At 42.0% G+C, this 19,447-nt stretch overlaps 2 pseudogenes; both read right to left on the minus strand.

The window, feature by feature from the left end:
- Positions 1-11,381: 11,381 nt before the first annotated feature.
- On the minus strand, positions 11,382-14,368 carry LOC137272077 (uncharacterized; annotated as a pseudogene).
- A 140-nt stretch (positions 14,369-14,508) lies between these two features.
- On the minus strand, positions 14,509-15,183 carry LOC137272078 (uncharacterized; annotated as a pseudogene).
- Between the last annotated feature and the right edge of the window lie 4,264 nt (positions 15,184-19,447).

Here is a 19,447-nt window from a genome sequence, read left to right on the forward strand (position 1 = left end):
TCTCTCCCATCCTCACCACCACTTTCCCATCTCCACTAGTTATTCATCCTTTTCTCCCCTCCACTATAACCGTTAGTCTCTCTCCCATCCCAATAACTCACACACACACTTCTTGCATGCACTATAACCATCAGTCTCTCCCATCCCCACCACTAACTCACCCTCATCTTCCCTCCACCATAACCGTTACTCTTTCCCATCTCCACCGCTCACTCTTCTCACATCCGTTACATCCACCAGTCTCTCTTCTTACCACCACTCATTCACCCTCTCCTCCCCTCCACTGTAACTATATCAGTCTCCCCCATCCCCAACACTCACTCAACCTCTCCTCCCTTCCACTGTAACCATCAATCTCTCCCATTCCCACGACTTACTCACCTTCTTCATCCAAAATAAGTCTCTCCTATCCCAACCATTGACCCAACCTCTTCTCCCCTCTACTTTAACCATGACTCTCTTCCATCTCAAATACTGTAGTTATTTACCCTCTCCTGCCATCCACAATAACCACCAGTCTCTCTCATCCTCACCACTCATTTACCTCTCCTTACATCCACTATAACCATTAGGCTATCCAAACCCAACCTCTCAATCAACCTCTTCTCCCGTCTACTGTAACCACAACTCTTCCTCAGTTATTCACCCTCTTCTCCCCTCCACTGTAACCATAACTCTATCCAATCCCCCAGCTAACTCAATGTTCTACCCTCCACAATAACCATCAGTCTCTCCCATCCAAACCACTCAATCAACCTCATCCCAATCCCAACCACTTACCCAACCTCTTCTGCCCACCAATGGAACAAGTGCTAGCGTAAAGGACATTATGCTAAAGTTTGTAGGAACTCAAGTTCAAATGTTGACTGTTGTGAAGCCCAAGATGAAGAAGAGGAGTTCTTTATTGGTGAATTAACGTCAAGAGACACTCACTCTCCACCATGCATGACAACCATTGCTGTCAATGGAGTTCGCCATAGACTGCGGAGCGGATGTCACCCTGATTTCAGATAAAGATTTTGAGAAGTTTAGGGAACCATTGTTGAAGCCTAAAACAAGGGTTCTTGGCCCAAAGAGAATGAATTTTGGTACAACAGGATATTTTCAGGTACCATGAAGAAAGGAAACCGTACAGCAACGCAGCAAGTTTTTGTTGTGCCAGGCTTAGACACCCCTCTATTAGGCCGACCAGCAATAGAAGCTTTAGGGCTTCTTCAACGTGTTGAAAGTGTGAAAGTGATAGTGTTCAGCAACTGTACCCAAAGTTGTTTGAAGGTCTGGGAACATTTGACGGCGAATGTGAGATTAAGCTCCAGGAAAACCATGAACCTGTTGCTCTGACAGCACCAAGGCGAGTTCCAATTCCTCTCCTTGACAAGGTAAAAGAGGAATTGAAAAGAATGGAAACATGGATGTAATAACGCCAGTCACAGAACCGACAGATTGGTGCTCTGGACTTGTCGTTGTTCCAAAAGGAAATGATAAAGTCAGACTGTGTGTTGACTTGACGGCCCTGAATGCGATTGTTAAAAGAGAACTTCATCTCATGCCTTCAATTGATCATATACTTGGACAACTAGCAGGTGCAAAGGTGTTTAGTCGGTTGGATACAAACTCGGGGTGTTACCAGATAAAACTGGCTGAAGAATCTTCAAAGTTGACAGCCTTCATAACACCCTTTGGAAGATTCTGTTTTAAGAGACTACCTTTTGCAATCACAAGTGCACCAGAAAGTATTTCAGCGAAAGATGAGTGAAATCCTTGAAGGCATCCAAGGAGTAATCTGTCTGATGGATGATGTTCTCATCTATGGTTCCTCCGAAGAAGAACATGACAAGACTTTAAATGCTGTCCTCTCACGTTTGTCTAACTGTAACATTACCCTCAACTTAGAGAAATGTGAATTCTCGAAACGGGAACTGAAAGGGATTCAGGCAGACCCCCCAAAGGTGAATGCTGTTCTTGATATGGAGCAGCCAACCAATGTGACAGAATTGAGAAGATTTTTGGGTTTTTTAAACCAAATGTCAAAGTTTTCAAGTTCTTTGTCGGAGAAATCAAAGCCACTGAGAGACCTGCTGAGCAAGAAGAATGCTTTTTTTTGTGGTCTGAAAATCAACAAGCTGCTTTTGAAGAACTGAAGCATGAAATTAACAGCACTCCAGTGTTAGCCCTGTATGATCCAAACAGGAAGACCGTACTGTCTGCTGATGCATCCTCCTACGGACTAGGCTCTGTGCTGAAACAACTGGACGACAATGGTAGTTGGCGGCCAGTTATGTTTGCTTCAAGGTCAATGACGGAAACTGAGTGCCGTTACGCTCAAATACAAAAAGAAGCTTTGGGAATCACATGGACAGCAGAGAGATTCCATGATTTCCTGTTTGGAAAGGAGTTTATGATAGAAACGGACCACAAACCCTTAGTGTCCATCCTTGGAAAAAGGGGTTAGAACAACTGTCAGCAAGACTGCAGAGATTTCGCATGAGACTGATGAGGTACAACTACACATTCTTTCACACAGCAGGCAAGGACTTGGTAACGGCAGACATGCTATCCCGTGTTCCAGTTAATAGAACACAAAGCTCTGAGGAGGAAGAGTTCCAGGTTGAGGTGGACATGTTTGTGAACACTGCAGTACAGAGTCTTCCAGCTTCAAACTCCAAGCTTTCTGAGATCAGGACATCTCAATAACAAGCTTATGGTAAGCTTGAAAGTTACATTCAGGATGGCTGGCCAGCTTATCATCTGTTGAAGGGGGAAGAGAAGTTGATCTACAAAGAAAGGCATGAACTCAGCATAGCTGATGGGCTAGTGATGAGAAACAACCGTCTTCTCATCCCACTAAACTTGAGGAAGGACATTTTGTCAAAAATTCACGCAGGCCACCAAGGAATTGTGAAGTGTCGTGAACGAGCGAAGTGTTCGGTGTGGTGGCCAGGTCTTAGCACGGAAATTCAGAAAGTTGTGGGGCAGTGCAAAATTTGTGCCAAGTTCAGACAACAACGAAGAGAACCACTCATTCCTACACCAGTGCCAGAGAGACCCTGGCAAAAAGTAGGTACAGACCTCTTTGAATTGAGGAAACACAAATACCTATTTGTTGTAGACTATTTCTCCAAATATGTTGAAGTCGCCAAGCTATCATCTACCACATCAAGGTCAGTTATCAGCCACTTGCGCTCTGTGTTTGCTCGACATGGGATCCAAGAGATTGTCTTCTCTGATAATGGGCCCCAATATTCCTCTGAGTCATTCAGTGAGTTTGCAAAGTGCTATGGCTTCAAACATGTGACGAGCAGTCCTTGAATGCCCAGAGCAAAGGAGAACGGAGAGGGCTGTTCAAACAGTCAAGAATTTGCTCCGAAAAGCTGAAGACCAGTACCTGGCTTTACTGGAGTATCGAGCAACGCCAGTTTCTATGGGAATGAGTCCCGGTGAATTGCTTATGGGACGGATCTCAACTTCCGGTTCACCCAGAACAGCTCTTTCCAAAGGTAATAAACATTCCCAAGTTTCGGAGGTATGAGAGCCAGCTCAAAGAACAGAGGAAGCAGCTCTTCGATGAACGGCATAGAGTGAAGTCGTGCCCAGATCTCGAACCTGGAGATGAAGTCTGGGTAGGGGAGGAGAAGGGAGTAGTAGTTGGTAAAGCTCCCACACCAAGATCCTACATGGTGGACACCGGGAGCAGTAACTTGCGGCGTAATCGTAGTGCTTTACGGATCATCCCAAAACAGACTCCAGATCCAGCAAAAGAGACAGCTCGAACCACAAGCAGGGTCAGACAGCCCTCAGGTTCAGATAGTTCGAAGACCCAGAAGGAGCCAACAGTGCTCTTTACATGCAGTGCACGCAGAGTCAAACCTCGAGACAGACTTAACCTTTGATTTAATTATGTAATGTTCTATTTCAGCTAAGAACACAAAAGACTTTGCGTGTATTTTTAAAATGCATCAAGGACTGTTTGCATAAATCAAATCTATTTTGATTTGTAAGTTTTCATAATGCATGCATATTAAGTTTATTTGTAGCTCTCATCTAAAGGGGGAGATGTGGGGTTACCCATTAGCGTTACCCATTAGCGGTACGCAAGTATGTAATTTGTGTTGGGTTATTTCCTTTGACGTTATGACAAAGAGATGGCAACCGGAAAGCACATGCTGTGTGTTTTGTGTATGAGGACAATGTAAATTGTCCTATTGGGTTCCTACTAGAACTGAACAGTATCCATCATTCCCTCCCATCCACAAAAGGTTTCAGCATCTCCCGTCTACTGTAACCATCCGTGTCCCTCATCTCCACCACTCACTCACCTTCTTCTTTCATCCACTGTAACCATCAGTCTCTCCTTTCCCCATCACTGACTCAACCTCTTCTCAGCTCTACTGTAACCATCAGCCTCTACCATCTCGAAAAGTTATTCACCCTCTCCCTCCTCCCCATCCGAACTAAAGCAATCAGTCTCTCCCATCCCCACCACTCAATCACCGTCTCCTCCCCTCCAGTATAAGCACCAGTCTCTCCCATCCACACCACTTACTCACCCTCTCCTCCCTTCTTCTGTAACCATCACTCTCTTCCATCCCCCCACTCACTCACCTCTTCTTCCATCCATTATAACCATCAGTTTCTCCCATCCTCACCTTTGACGCAACCTCTCCTCCCCTCTACTGTAACCACCACTCTCTCCCATCTCCACTAGTTATTTACCCTCTTCTGCCATCCACAATGACAATCAGTCTCTCCCATCCCCACCACTCACTCGCCTTCTCCTCCCCTCCACTATAACCATCAGTATCTCTCATTACCACCAATCACACACCCTCTTCTCCCTTCTACTGTAACCATTTCTCTCTCTGTCCATCCCCAGGACACACTCGCCCTCTGTTCCCATTCACTATAACCATCACTCTCTCCCATCCCCACCATTGACTCAGCCCCGTCTCCCCTCTACTGTAAAAATCACTCTTTCCATCTCTACCATCTCCTCCCAGCCCCAGCAACTGTAACCATCAGTCTCTCCCATCTCGACCACTTATTTACCCTCTTCTACCCTACCTGTAACCATCAGTCTCTCCAATCCCCACCACTCACTCTTTGTTCTCACCTCAGTGTTACCATCAGTACCTCCCATCACCACCACTCACTCGCCCTTTCCTCCTCTCCACTGTAATCATCAGTCTCTCCCATTCCCATCACCCAATAAACCTCTTCTCCCGTCCACTGTAACAATCAGTCTCTCCCATCCCCACCACTCACTCTTTGTTCTACCCTCCACTGTAACCATCAGTCTCTCGCAGCCCCACAGTTATTCATCCTCTTGTCTTCTCCCCTGTAACCATCAGTCTCTCCCATTCCCATCACCCAATAAACCTCTTCTCCCGTCCACTGTAACAATCAATCTCTCCCATCCCCACCACTCACCTCCTTTTCTATCCACTATAGCCATCGGTCTCTCCCATCAGCACCACTCATTAAACCTCTTCTCAGCTCTACTGTATCCATCATTCTCTCACATCTCTACAAGTTATTTACCCTCTCCTCCCCTCCACTCTAACCATCAGCCTCTCCCATCCCCACCACCCACTCACCCTCTTCTCCTCTCCACTCTATCCATCAGTCCGTCCCATACCAGTCCCTCACTCACCCTCTCCTCTCTTCTGTTGTAACCATCAGTCTCTAGCATCCCCACGACTCACCCTCGAGCTCTTCTCCCCTCCACTATAACCATCAGTCTCTCCCATCACCACCACTCACTCAACTTCTTCTTCCATCCACTATAACAACCAGTCTCTCCCATCCCCCACCTGTTATTCATCCTCTTCTCCCTTCGACTGTAACCATCACTCTCTCCCATCTCCACTAGTTATTCACCCTCTTCTCCCCACCACTGTAAGTATCAGATTCTGCCATCCCCACCACTTACTCACCCTCTTTTGCCATCCACTATAACCATCAGTCTCTCCCATCAACAAGACTCAATCAAACTCTGCTCCCTCCACTATAACCTATCCCCTACACTCCTTTACCTGCTTCTTGCTTTCTCTATCGTTTCTATCCGCAACTCCCTATTGATATCTCCACCCATCTCCCATCTGATAGATCTATACCCAACCTCCTTACCCAGCCACCTGGCCTATCTTACCAGCTTGTCTAATGAAACATCAGCCTGGTCCACAAGGCTTCTCTGTTGGCATTCAGGGTCAGGATTCGTACCCAACAGCTTATAACAATTACGTGTGGAAAATAAATGGATTTAGGTGTACAGGTTCAGTGGTATTATGTGTTGAGTGTCATATTAACTCGGCAGTTTGACAAATGATGTCAAGGATTTGCATTCATGTCATTAGTCTGTCATGATATTGTTGGTGTTAAACAGGCTTTCCTTTTTTTTCTTGCCCATCTCTTTCTGAATCATCCTACTCATCCTTCACTCCCAAACTGTTGATTCAAGCCCCTTGTTCACAGCTCACTCCCAGGTATGTAGCATTGGTGATTGTATTTCTTTGATTTATCCTTACCTTCTTAAATTGTAGAAAATAGTTCCGAAACTTGTAAGAACTATACCATAACAAGTTAAAATGTTTACTGTCACCTGTTTGCAGTGAAAACGTACCCATGAATTTCACTTTAAGCAAAACAAATAAACCAATTATAGTGAAAATAAGAATATAAAACCTCATAATTTCCCCATGCTATTTGAAAAATGAAGTCTTGGAATTCATTATTGAAAAGATGTTAAACAAACGATCATAGATTCAAACCGTTATTGTTAGTTTTTATTACAAGGGAATAAACGGAAACAAATCCACGTGCAGGACGTGTTAAGAGTAAACTAAGACCAATCCTATTTGTTCATTTGATGTGCATACCTGCTTTTAATATATGTAAATATGGCGAATTGAAACTGTGATCGTTTGATAAAAAACTTTTATCCCAAGTTCAATAAAGTTCTGAGATTTAAATGTTCACTTGGCAAGGTTAAATAATGAGCATTCGTAATCTTACTTTCACTTTACTTTTTTTTTTAAAGTGAAATTCATCGTTACTGTATGTTTTCACTGCAAACAGACTGTACTTAGTGCTATTGGATTCCCGAGTGAAATCATCATCATCACCACTCTTTCAAAATAGTTATTAGGTTTATATTAATGTATTCTGGAAATAGCTGCAACACTGGAGAAGTGGTGGGGTAGCCTGGCGGTTAAAGCATTAGATCGTCACGCCGAAGACCCGGGTTCGATTCTTGATATGGGTACTATGTGTGTAACCTATTTCATGTGTCCCCTGTCGTGATATTGATTGACCATTGCCAAAAGCGTGGAAAACCCAACTCATTGTAACACTGATGATAGTGTGAAAGCTTAAGGTGTCAATCTTCAAGTTGGGAATCTGTAAGCAAGTCTTGTCGTGATCCGGAGTGAGTTGTACTGTTGTCGTAACTGGCGATTTGGGTGTGAGTAACCCTATTACCAGTTACCTGATTCGATGGCCGTTCTGACTTGTCGTGGGTGATGTAAGCTCTGGTTGCATACTCGCTTGGTCCGTCCGGGCTGCTACATCTAGGAATGAGTGGTCTGACGACCGGGACTCCTAACTAACACATAGCATTCATGTAATGGTTCTATACTCACATAGGTTTACTCGATCCTTTTCTTCATTACACAATATCGTGGCCTGGACAGGATGGAGCAAGTTATGCCCCAACTATGGAAATGTACAATCCTAGCGTTCGAACGTTCTGCCAAATCTGTAATATGCGCCCGCACTGGTTTTGTGGCTGACGGGATCTTTTTAAGGTGGTCGAACCTGCTCCAACCTTGTCACATGACCCTATTCAATCCCTCTGATTTGTGAAAAGTTACATCCTTCCATGGTCTCACGTATGCCTCGTGATCGGGAAAATTCCATTAACTCCCATTAGTGAATCATCCTTGATAAATTGTCAAGATCTGATGTGATGTGAGTGGGTGATTGTGATGGTTTGTTTCTGGTGTGAAACTGAGTCGCCCGAACGTAACTAAACTGTATGGAGTATTGATGGGGTTGATGGTGCACGTGCTGCACGGGGTCAATGGAGCGCAACTGTCTGGGTGACTGTGAGGGTGGACGCTCGTACACGGCAGTGAAAGCTGAGATACCACTGGGTGGTATCGGATGGCTTTTGTGTAGAAATGCGTGAGTATGGTTATTTTGTATTTGAAGTTGAAGATGAAGAATGTTTTCATGTACTTAATTTCACTTGGTTATTAAATGCTAGGTATGTAAACATAAGTAGTGACTGTATTGTGTTTGAGGCGGGTATATAAATGGTGTTTAATGTATGCATTGAATGTTTACTGCAGTTGTTGAAAATAATAGCACTTCAAGATGCATTGTGTATCAAAGTGTAAAAATGTATGAAACTAGTGTATTGTTTATCAGTAAACATGTTGTGGGTGACTGAACGGGGTGTCACAAAAGTTACATTTCCAGCTGTAAGAATACTGTTGTATTTTAGCGCCCAGGCATGGTGCACTGTGTGAGAACACGTTGGTCTGTGGTCAATCGAGGGGTTGATGTGATCTCTGTGAGTGGGGAGTCGAGGACTGTAAGGGACGTCACTTGGAGACGCAAATATTGACAACAGGCAGTGGCCAGTGTGAACTACGAGGGGAGTTGGACACTGAGAGCGACTGTCAACAGTGGACTGAAACACCAGTGAACTGGGCAAACAAAGTTCATGTGTGGAAATGAACTGGACAGTTTGACGGAGGTCATTCTGGGATGTGTAATGTGACATGTGGTCAACAGAGTTGTAAATTTAACCCCGCAACCGTTCAATTTCCAATGTTTACTGATAATTACCTACTTATCTAATTACACTTGCATAATGTTGAGCCTGTAGAGTGTGTGACATGTACCGTGGGTTGTATGTAGTTTGTGAGTGAGTGCAATGACTGGGATCTGAACACGCGTGCAAGGTGTGGTAAACATACAGTGGGGTGAACGTAAATAAATTTTGGAAACTGAAATTTGTCTGTTCTAGTTTGTGACATTAATCTATTTTATTCAACTACTGACATATTCTCCTTTCCCGACGATTGGGTATTAATCTTATCTCTAGAAATAGCAACTCCAATGTCAATGATCTATACTACACTATTCATCATGGATGCAATTTTGACCTTATAACATCCTCCGCCTGTGGGCAAGAGCTGACCACAGCTCGGAATAAGCAAACATGAGAACATCAAGGCGATGTCGAGATATACAACAAAAGAGACACCAGAAGCAATACAGGAGCAAGCAGAGTGAACGGGGTGTGTGAACCATTTCGGAAATGTTTGGATAAAATGTAAAACTGGCTAATGTGCCAAAGTACGATTCCTACGGTCGAAAAGGGGGAAGAGAAGGGCTCCTATATTACTTCGTAGGACCACAAAGCATGTACGCAATACACAAAATCCTCTTCCGTTAAAGTTTATTAAAACAACAACGACGATGAACTGTCACTTCATATGACCAGATATGGTTGATCATGCACAAAGTTCGCAAAGGCCACTGGCCATCGGTTCCCCATAGAAAGGAATGTCCTGGAATGGATTCACATCAGGAACTGTTCCGTGTAGGCGTTGAACTCCACCAGGAAATATCAGGTATCAAAGTCACTGGAATAGGACACAACAAAAGTTAGTGACAAAACACATACACCGCCTGGCGAGACCCACGGATGATCTTGTGCTGGAACTTTGTAGGAAGGTGAAGAATGTTCGCACACGAGTAAACTGACATTGTCAAATATGTTAGTTGGCTGCACAGCACTAGCCCGTGATAAACGATGTTGTCCGAAGGAAGATAACCAGCGCTGTACTACAAAGCGATGACAGGACCCATACTCATGATAATACGTCAGGTGGTGACGTTAGACGTGTGGGTTGGCCGTGCCGAGAGTGTAGCGGTCGTCACCAATCGGATTGTGGAGTCAGATGATGAATGTGAGAGGGGATCCGACGACTTTTTCACGAGTGGTCTACTGTCGTACCACCAGAACGTGGCCAGCGAGGGAGCTGAAACACTTGAGAAAAAGTGTCAAGCCACAGCCAGACACTTATGACGAGAATGTAATGAAAAATAGACAAGTGATGGTAATCTGGAGTACAATGACCTCATCGGGATACCTTACTCGACAGTGGGAGGCATCAAGATACTAAGCTAATGAAGACAAAGGTCTATACTAACGGATAATATCGAATTATGTGGTGAGTTATTAGCCAGTTCGTACATGTCAAATGCTAACGTGGCAAGGACATAAAGCGATACGTGTACTTAAGTAATAGAAGACGTGGACGTGATATGCACTGGTCAATAAGGGATGAAATACGTCAGATACAACATTCAAAAATGCTTTGTGGTTGACAACACATATACGAACAACACTTCTCAATGTACGAGGGATTGAAGAAATATCTCAAAATTTGAGGAAGAGCGATTTTACGCAGTGAAAGCAAAGTGGAGGAGAATGTAATATGAATAATTACAATCTATCCAGAACATATGAGACAGATACTTTGAATACAATAAATATCTGTTGGAATATGCAGTGTGAACCATTACCATATTGTATAAAGATAAATACCAATAATATGATGAAGGAATACCGTACTGACTGACATGATAATATGTGATATAAATGTACTAACAATAGAATTAGATCAACCAAAACCCTTGTGGTTAAATGTATCGAATATAGGTTCACAATATATATAACAGATAGCATAAAGGATTAGGAGAGATAATACATGATGACACTAGACGAATTCGCATAGAGAAATAATACGAGTTCGTGAATGAAGAAAAACGTAAAGCACGCTTTATACGAAAGGCTTTTAACCAATTTTCCCAGAAATATATATAGATTGTGTCACTGTCTGGACACATTGGGAGAGTCACACAATAAGCAGTAAGAAAGGAAATCTTGTTTAATACGGAGATTAGTGAGAGGATGTCTAGCGGTTACTGTCAAGTCTCGAGGGCAAAGTTGAAACTGCGAAGGCATAATTTCACGACAAGAAAAAGAATTAGTTAAATGGAGAACCAGAGATGTAACGGGACGATTCAGCGTTTTTGTTTTACGAAAAAGCAAGAAAAATACCCAAAATACCGTAGATACAATCACGAAAACATCCATCGAAATGGTTGATTTAATTAAAGACATAAAGGATGGAGTTAAATAATTTGGAGGTGGTGAAGGTTTTGGGGGTGCCCAAACAGTCAACCCATTAGCTGGAGAGCCTGTAGAAAGTAACAATACAAGGAAAATAATCTTCGAACTTTGAACCATAAATAAAGAACTACAATCAAAACGAATAAAGATAGGCCTGCGGCAATGCCAGCCGTTAAGTGATATAGGTTGGTATAGTTTCCATCCACTTGAAAATCCTTGTCTTTCTTGCGGATTGTATCAAACACTGTCTCGTCAACAAATAAATGTGGTAAATTGAAAGCCGAATCGTTAAGAAGACGTTGTAAAGTTGCAAATTGTGTCCACATAGATTCATTGAAAAATTCAGATAATAATAAGAAATTAGGTGGGTATAATTTTGAAGTGGTTGGGGTTTTTTTGTCACAATTATGAAGTCTCATATCTATATCGAAGTCATCCAGTTTTAACGCACAGCGACATGGAATTTTAAATAGACAAATTTGACAAGCTGGACGTTTCTCAATGCGACCATTACAAGTTAATATAATGGTCTTTATAGCACTAATGAGGACAAGGCCTGGTTCGATTTCAAGAGCCATAGACCGAAGTCAGTATAATTTGAATTTAATATCACACAATGATTTAATTTTGTGTGTGTTTTGAGTAAACAAAGCAAGTGCACATGTCCAGGACGTTTGTGGTTTTGGACTTTGAAAAATCGGACAGTGTTTTTCATGTTCGCCATAGCACGTTTGAAAATCCGTTGAGGAAAATTCAATATACTGATCTTTCGTTTCGGAAACAGCCAAATAATAAGGTAAATTCATAACCTGAGTAACGTGTGTACTCGATTGATTGATAGGTAGGCCAAATGAATTTATTCGATATACGTCCAAAAGAGTGGAGTGAGTTTGGATAAGAACGACAAGCGAAATTAAAATAGAATCTCCTGTGCGCGAACAGTGAACAGTGCGTTCCCGTTAATAATAACCTGAATCCTTATGTGCCATGTAGAACAACGGGTATTCTGCATTGAGGCGTTTCTGAATCATATTTAAGGTTTTCTTCACTTCCGTAACAGATAATAATGATGGACTCAAACGATGATTAACTAGCTGTTGAATTCCCACATACATTTCATCAATTTCTTGTCGCATAGTTGTTAGATATGTAAGGCTATCTAAACAAATTTTCATCGATACAAAAATAGTTATTTCCACATCTTGTACGTGTTCAGCCACTGCCTTTATATCGTTGTGATTCGTTTCAATGCCTGTAAGAGCAGATGAGATACGGTCATTCGTTTTAGACATAAAAGAGGACATCTGAAGAATTTGCACTTGAAAAGCACGAGAAGTATTGGTTACATGTAGGGATAATTGTTTAACATACTGTGCCAGTCGTTCTACATCTTCGACTGTAGCTGCGCCGAACAGCGAACGACGAATTGATCCAATAAATGGCAACATTTCACGTTTGGAACGAGAATCGTTTTGGAAAACATTAATATGCGGAATTAATTGTTTAATGTTATTGTGGACAATTGTCCAGTACGCGAGTGATTCTTGTTCTGCCTGCTTTATGTATCCATCAATCGCACACATGGAATAACAATGTAATGTATATGCGCCACATAAATTTTGGTAAGTGGGTCTATTGCCCAAACCCGTCAAAACTGGTACTTTGTATTTAAATACATGAACCCATTTATTTTGGGCTATGTCGATACGCGACGTATGAACGAAGACAACTCCCCATGGAAGTCGTAATTCGGTATGGACAGAATCAAATTGAGGCTGGATGCTGACGAGCACCATCAGCGTGAACAAGACCCAAACTAGTCGACGAAAAGTTCTTATTGCTAAAAATCAAAGAAAGTCAAGCATGAACATAAACAGAAATTTGAAAGAAAATCGTATATGTTATCAATAATATTATTTAGAAATTGCATGGATTGGGAAAATTGATCATAGTGAAACTGTGTTCACATGGTATTTTCTGCGAAAAATGGTAAATTTAAGGCATTAAATGTTAACCATTGTCTCACAGAAGTAACGATATTGTCCCACAATTATGCATGCTTATTAACAACATTCAACAACATTTTGTTTCATGCAAATGTTTTTCATCACAGAATATATGCATATTGGTACCATATAACCATTGAACACAGAATTGTCTTGACTTCTCTCGAGTCGTGTCACTGTAATTCAGTGTTCATCACCGTATTTCATTGAGCGACATAGTATTTCATCGTATTTCAGTGAATATCAACGTATTTCACTGTATTTCATTGAATATCAACGCATTACACCGTAGTTCATATTGAATATCATTGCGCTTGTCAATATACTGAATCGTCGCGCGACGCGCTATCGTCAGAGCTCTGTATGCCGCGTTTTCGTTTCTCTGTCTCATATAAAAGCGCAGAGTGAAATGCAATGTAATTGTCCGCGAATATGTACAATGTCTCTTCTGGACAACGCGACTCGTAACATTTCCTGGACAGTAAGTAGGAATATATGTAAGCTGACCTACACATCTGTGGTCAGTAGCCCGGGAATGTATTCATCAAGTAGTAGCATGCATCACGACCCAAACCTTAACAGTGTTTGTTCAATAATCATTATCCGTGTATATGAATGCCTTCTTCATTATAAACCAACATGTGATTGTATCGTGTGCAAGTACTGTAAATGTGCACAAGACATTTGACAATACAATATATACATCAATATATCTAAACAAGTCTGTTGCCTTGTTACCTTGGGACAATTACGCATGTAACATCATAATGAATGATCTATAACATGTGCTCCATGCATATAGCATCAACTCGGCATTTTCCTGAAAAAAAAAACACATGCAAAAATGAATATTAGAGGGGCCCTCTCCAACTTGAAATGGCTGTGCCTAAACTGAAAAAGAAACAAAATATACCAGTAAATTAAATAAACTGTAGGCGCTGCGAAACTGTATTGCATACGCTAATGCTTGCGCTCCTTCGTTTTTCGCAATGATTTATGAATCATGTAGTCGGGAATTAAGCTTTGTGGGATACTGGATTCAGGTTCCCATGTTGCTTCATGTACTGAGATATTTTCCCAGTAAATTTTGAAATATTCTCTCCGTTGACCAGTTTGTGAGCCAGGGTTCTTTTAACAATGAAGATATACTCATCTCGTAAATCAAAAGTAGAATCTTATGTCTGCGTTGTGGACTGTTGCTGTGATGCTTGGGTTGTCACGTCTTTGCCCGACTCAGTTGCGTAAACTTGAGACTGATTAAGTGACGTGTCAGATAGCGTACGAGGGATTGCATTAGTGAATCTGAGGCTTTGGTGGCTGGGGCAGTCCAGTGGGATACTTAACTGTTGGTCTGGCCGACTGGGAGCGTCGATTCTGCTGGTACTGAAAAGTATTGACCCGTGGCGACGGGGTCAGTTTCGCCGAGAGAGCAGCAATCTGTTCTCTGAGAATATCCTCACTCCAAGGTCCTGTCTCACCTGAGGTAGTATCGATCGAGCAAGCCGTGCAAATGAAACAGCATCACTTAAGGTTTTGGGCTGTTTCATTAGTACGCGTTGCCGTGTACTGTCATCCAGTCCCCTAACAAACGCGTCCATAGTATCTGTTTCAGTCTTACCCAACCGACTAGCTGCCTCTGTTAAGTCTGCCAAATAAACATCTACTGTTTCGGTTGGCGATAATTTACGTGATCCAAACTTTTCGAGGAGAGACCATCTGTCGGTTGGGTGGACGTATTTTCCTTAAACAACTTTTGTACTTCGTCAAACAGAATGAATTCATTGCCTGATGTCTGTAACACGGCTTTATACCACATGTATGCGAATCCTTTAAAAGAGAAAACCAGTATTTTCTGAGCGTGATTCCACAGTTTGAAATTAGCAAAATGGAGAAAAGGGTCACGCCCTCAGCAAAAGTACTCTCTTTACCAGTAAAATGTTCTGGCATTAAAGTGGAATCACTCATCGTGAATTCAGAACTGGAACTTTCAAGAATGCCTAGATTTGCCAAATGTGTAGAGGATGATGAGGATGATGAAGATTCTAAACCCTCCTGAGAAAGGGATGAAAGGGAGTCCTGGGAAATAGATTGGGGGACGTTTTGAAGAACGGTTGGAGCTGAGCCCGGGGGTCAGATGGAGGCAGATTCTGGGGATCATGTGGTGTGGAAGATCGTAACGGTGGCTCTATTAAACCAAGGCGGGAAGGATTAGTAAAAATGTTAGAAGTGATGGGGTGAAAGACCGGACTGTCATAGGACGTCGATAAATCAGAATCATTTGTTTGAGACATTACAAGCCCAGAGGATTGGAGGGAAAACTATAAATAACATATTCTATCCCCAAAAAGAAATCTACAGTCGTCAAACGTCAGTGCAAGCGAAGGAAAAGGTATGAACGACCATCCGGAAACAAATGAAGGGGAACGTCTTAAACATTTTGTTCAAGACAAAACCCACAATCTCGACCATGTCGTAACTGGCGATTTAGGTGTGAGTAACCCTATTACCAGTTACCTGATTCGATGGCCGTTCTGACTTGTCGTGGGAGATGTAAGCTCTGGTTGCATACTCGCTTGGTCCGTCCGGGCTGCTACATCTAGGAATGAGTGGTCTGACGACCGGGACTCCTAACTAACACATAGCATTCATGTAATGGTCCTCTGGCATACCAGGAAGGACTCAACACAAGGTTCTATACTCACATAGGTTTACTCGATCCTGTTCTTCATTACACAATATCGTGACCTGGACAGGATGGAGCAAGTTATGTCCCAACTATGGAAATGTACAATCCTAGCGTTCGAACGTTCTGCCAAATCTGTAATATGCGCCCGCACTGGCTTTGGTGCTGACGGGATCTTTTTAAGGTGGTCGAACCTGCTCCAACCTTGTCACATGACCCTATTCAATCCCTCTGATTTGTGAAAAGTTACATCCTTCCATGGTCTCACGTATGCCTCGTGATCGGGAAAATTCCATTAACTCCCATTAGTGAATCATCCTTGATAAATCTATTTTATTCAACGACTGACATATTCTCCTTTTCCGACGATTGGGTATTAATCTTATCTCTAGAAATAGCAACTCCGATGTCATTGATCTGTACTACTTTATTCATCATGGATGCAATTTTGACCTTATAACACTGTGTTGTGAGTCCACAAACAAGTAGTTGCGTTTTGAATCCTTCACTGACCATGGTTATCTGTCTGCGCCTGTAAGTACCGTACACATATTTCTGAAGCAAAAAGGTCGTAACTCCCAAATGAAGATGACAGTGAGTGAGTTTAGTTTTACGCCACTCAAGCTGACAGACATTCATGTGGATCGAAAACAGTTTGATGTGAATTCATGTATGGCCCTGTGCGTTTTGTTTTAAGGTCAGATCAGAAGTATTTCGTAATTTGAGTTGAAGGCCTCTTCTGTTGACTGGGTGACCAATTTACAAATTAGAAAACCTCTTTATCACATGATTTCTTTTTATAGTGATTTATAAACACAGGTTTATGATACAGTTTAAAAAGTACATTTTGTGGTGATGTGAAAAGGGTGGAACGGGTTTTGTCGCTTTTTATACTCCATGACCCGGATGAGGAGGTAACACATTGTGACCAAAACCCAAACAGTCATTTGTACCGCATTCCAGTCTATCAAACAAAATTTTGAAGCTGAATGATCGATATATCTGCAGATATTTAAATAAATAAATGCCTGACATGAAAGCATAACAGATGCATATTTTATCTTTCCGTGATGATTATACATAATCACTGTCAATTTTTTTCATTCATTATTTTCGTGATGATTATACATAATCTCTGTCCAAAAAATCCATTCAACGAAGAAGGAAGGCATCCTGTAAATCTTCGATTGTCCCTGTCTTTGGTCTCTTGTGACGCTATCGTTTGATCCACCTGTCATGCCGTGTCTCTTTTCGAATGCACTGACCTACCTCACATTATCTGTTTAACAGTTACTCACGTGCACAACATATACTGTCAGCAAGTAATCTCCTGAATCTCTTGTTCATGACACAAAATACACTAAAGTCTGATGCAGTGCTTATGGCTTCACAAATCTTTCCGACCTGACTACATATGATGAACAGATAGTGCTCTCTCATCCCTCTTCGAAACTCTGGAACAAGATTTCTCAACACATCGACCGTTGTCGCGGGGAGAACAAAGATTACATAAATGCACGTCATTGTGATGAGAACTACTGTCATCTGACGTTCCTCTTTTCTTCGATGACTCTCAAAAGCAAGGTGACCAAGACTTCGTGTGCTTGCAGATTCTTTCTTCAGTCGGAACACCGTTAGGCAGTTGAGGACTACCATCGATATCAACATTGTATACACAAGCAGAACCTTCCGTACCAGTGCTACATGTTTGAGGGCTGTGAAGTTTATTGACGATATTGAACTGTTGGATGGCGAACCTCCTTGCAAAGTCACATTTGTGCCATTGCCTGTTACTTGGTTGGTGCAGTTGCCAATTCCGATGTTGCTGACATCATTGACAGGGAGCAGCAAGTAAAGTCTTATCATTCCGAAGATTCCAAAACCGGTTACTATGATTATACTGACAGCCACTACGGTCTTCTGATATCTTGCTATGAGATTCCTCTCTGGAGTCAATGGATTTCTGATGGTAAGAAACCTTTCTAGAGACATTAAAGCCATGAGAACGTTTGCCAGTGAATGCAAAGTATTTGGCAGGAGAGTCACCAAGAAAGTTACTGTCAGAAAGTAGATTGTGTTGTGCGACCTACCAAAATCCTGTTCGGGAACCATTTCAGATGATAAATTAGCAGCATTTGACACAGTGTCAGCAACACTCATTGCAATTAAAACAACTGCGTTTGCCAAGAACTTTTTGCCTTTAATGTATGCCATCATATTTAGCGTGTTGATAAGAATGGCCACAGATAAAACTAAGCCTGTAATAATCTTTAACGGCAACGAGATGAGATCATACACTGCAGGATTTATGACGCCAGTCAGTATCTTCCGTGAAGACCTTTTGGATGATTTTTTGTCGGTATTAGCGCTATTTGCAACAAGAGCGTCTTCCGGGAGGGGTAGCTCAACCTGTTCTGCTGGTTGACAAATGTTTGGTCCACATCCACTTAGTGTTGAATTGCTCCTTTGTGATTGGATCTTGGTCGAACATTCCGTGATCGTGTCTTCTGTGCCAATGTTTCTTCCAAATGCACTTTCGTTTTGATGGCGACTTTCGTTTCCCTTTATTGTAAACTTCGGAAATGCCCCAGGCTGCCTGCTATCGTTTTCTAATGTTGTTGCCTTTTGATGTCTTTTTCTCAATGTACTTTGTGGGTCAGTCCCGTTGACCAGAGGTTCCCGTTGTCCAAGAAGAAGAAGCACTAACAAGACGAATCGAGGTTTGATCACTTCCATGTCTGTTGACTGGGATGCCGGTAAACACTCGTCTGCACTGTTTACAGGTATGGACCGTCAAGACGCTTTTAGATAAATGCTGATATTCGATGTTGTATTTGCAACACCACCCTGAGAAACCGTGATTCTTGTGGCCCTGTATGTGGCTTCATTGTCATCCAATACAAACACATGATCTGATGAGACCGAATTTGAATAATGGATATTCAGCTCAGTATTATATATACTAGGTGAGGAAAACAATATGATTAATTTGAAGAATCCTTAATTACAGATGACAGGAAAGACTAGCCAAAGTTGTGTACACAGTTTATCAATCGATATGGCACCTTTCTTACTGCTAATGGATTATCATGTTAGAGACTTGGGCTGTAATAATAAACCGAGAATAAACTAGAAAAATAATTGTGAGAGAACCAATCCTCATATGTAGCCAAAGTTTGTAAAATGCTGTACCATTATGCGTCTGTACGTATTCTATCAGCCACTCCTTTGCCTGACCCAGTGTGTATTAGATTTATTCAGCTAGGATGTAGCCGGGATACTGTTGACCGAGGGTAAAGCAATAGACTATTCACACATGTATGTTATTGTTTGTACCAAGGGAACCTCCATTGAAATTCGGCTGAAAGGTGAGGTTTTGGATAATTGCCTTGCCTTGTTCGTAAAGGTGATATACTGATTAACAGCAAATGAAATGTCAACCTATTCATGTGATGGAAAGAAGTTGACATGATCTTGATAAGGAAAACAAACTGTCGTGTTTGTTATATATACACAAATAACTTAGTTAATCACTCCAACATATCTCAC

The sequence above is a fragment of the Haliotis asinina genome, chromosome 2, assembly GCF_037392515.1.
Source record: "Haliotis asinina isolate JCU_RB_2024 chromosome 2, JCU_Hal_asi_v2, whole genome shotgun sequence".
NCBI lineage: Eukaryota > Metazoa > Mollusca > Gastropoda > Lepetellida > Haliotidae > Haliotis > Haliotis asinina.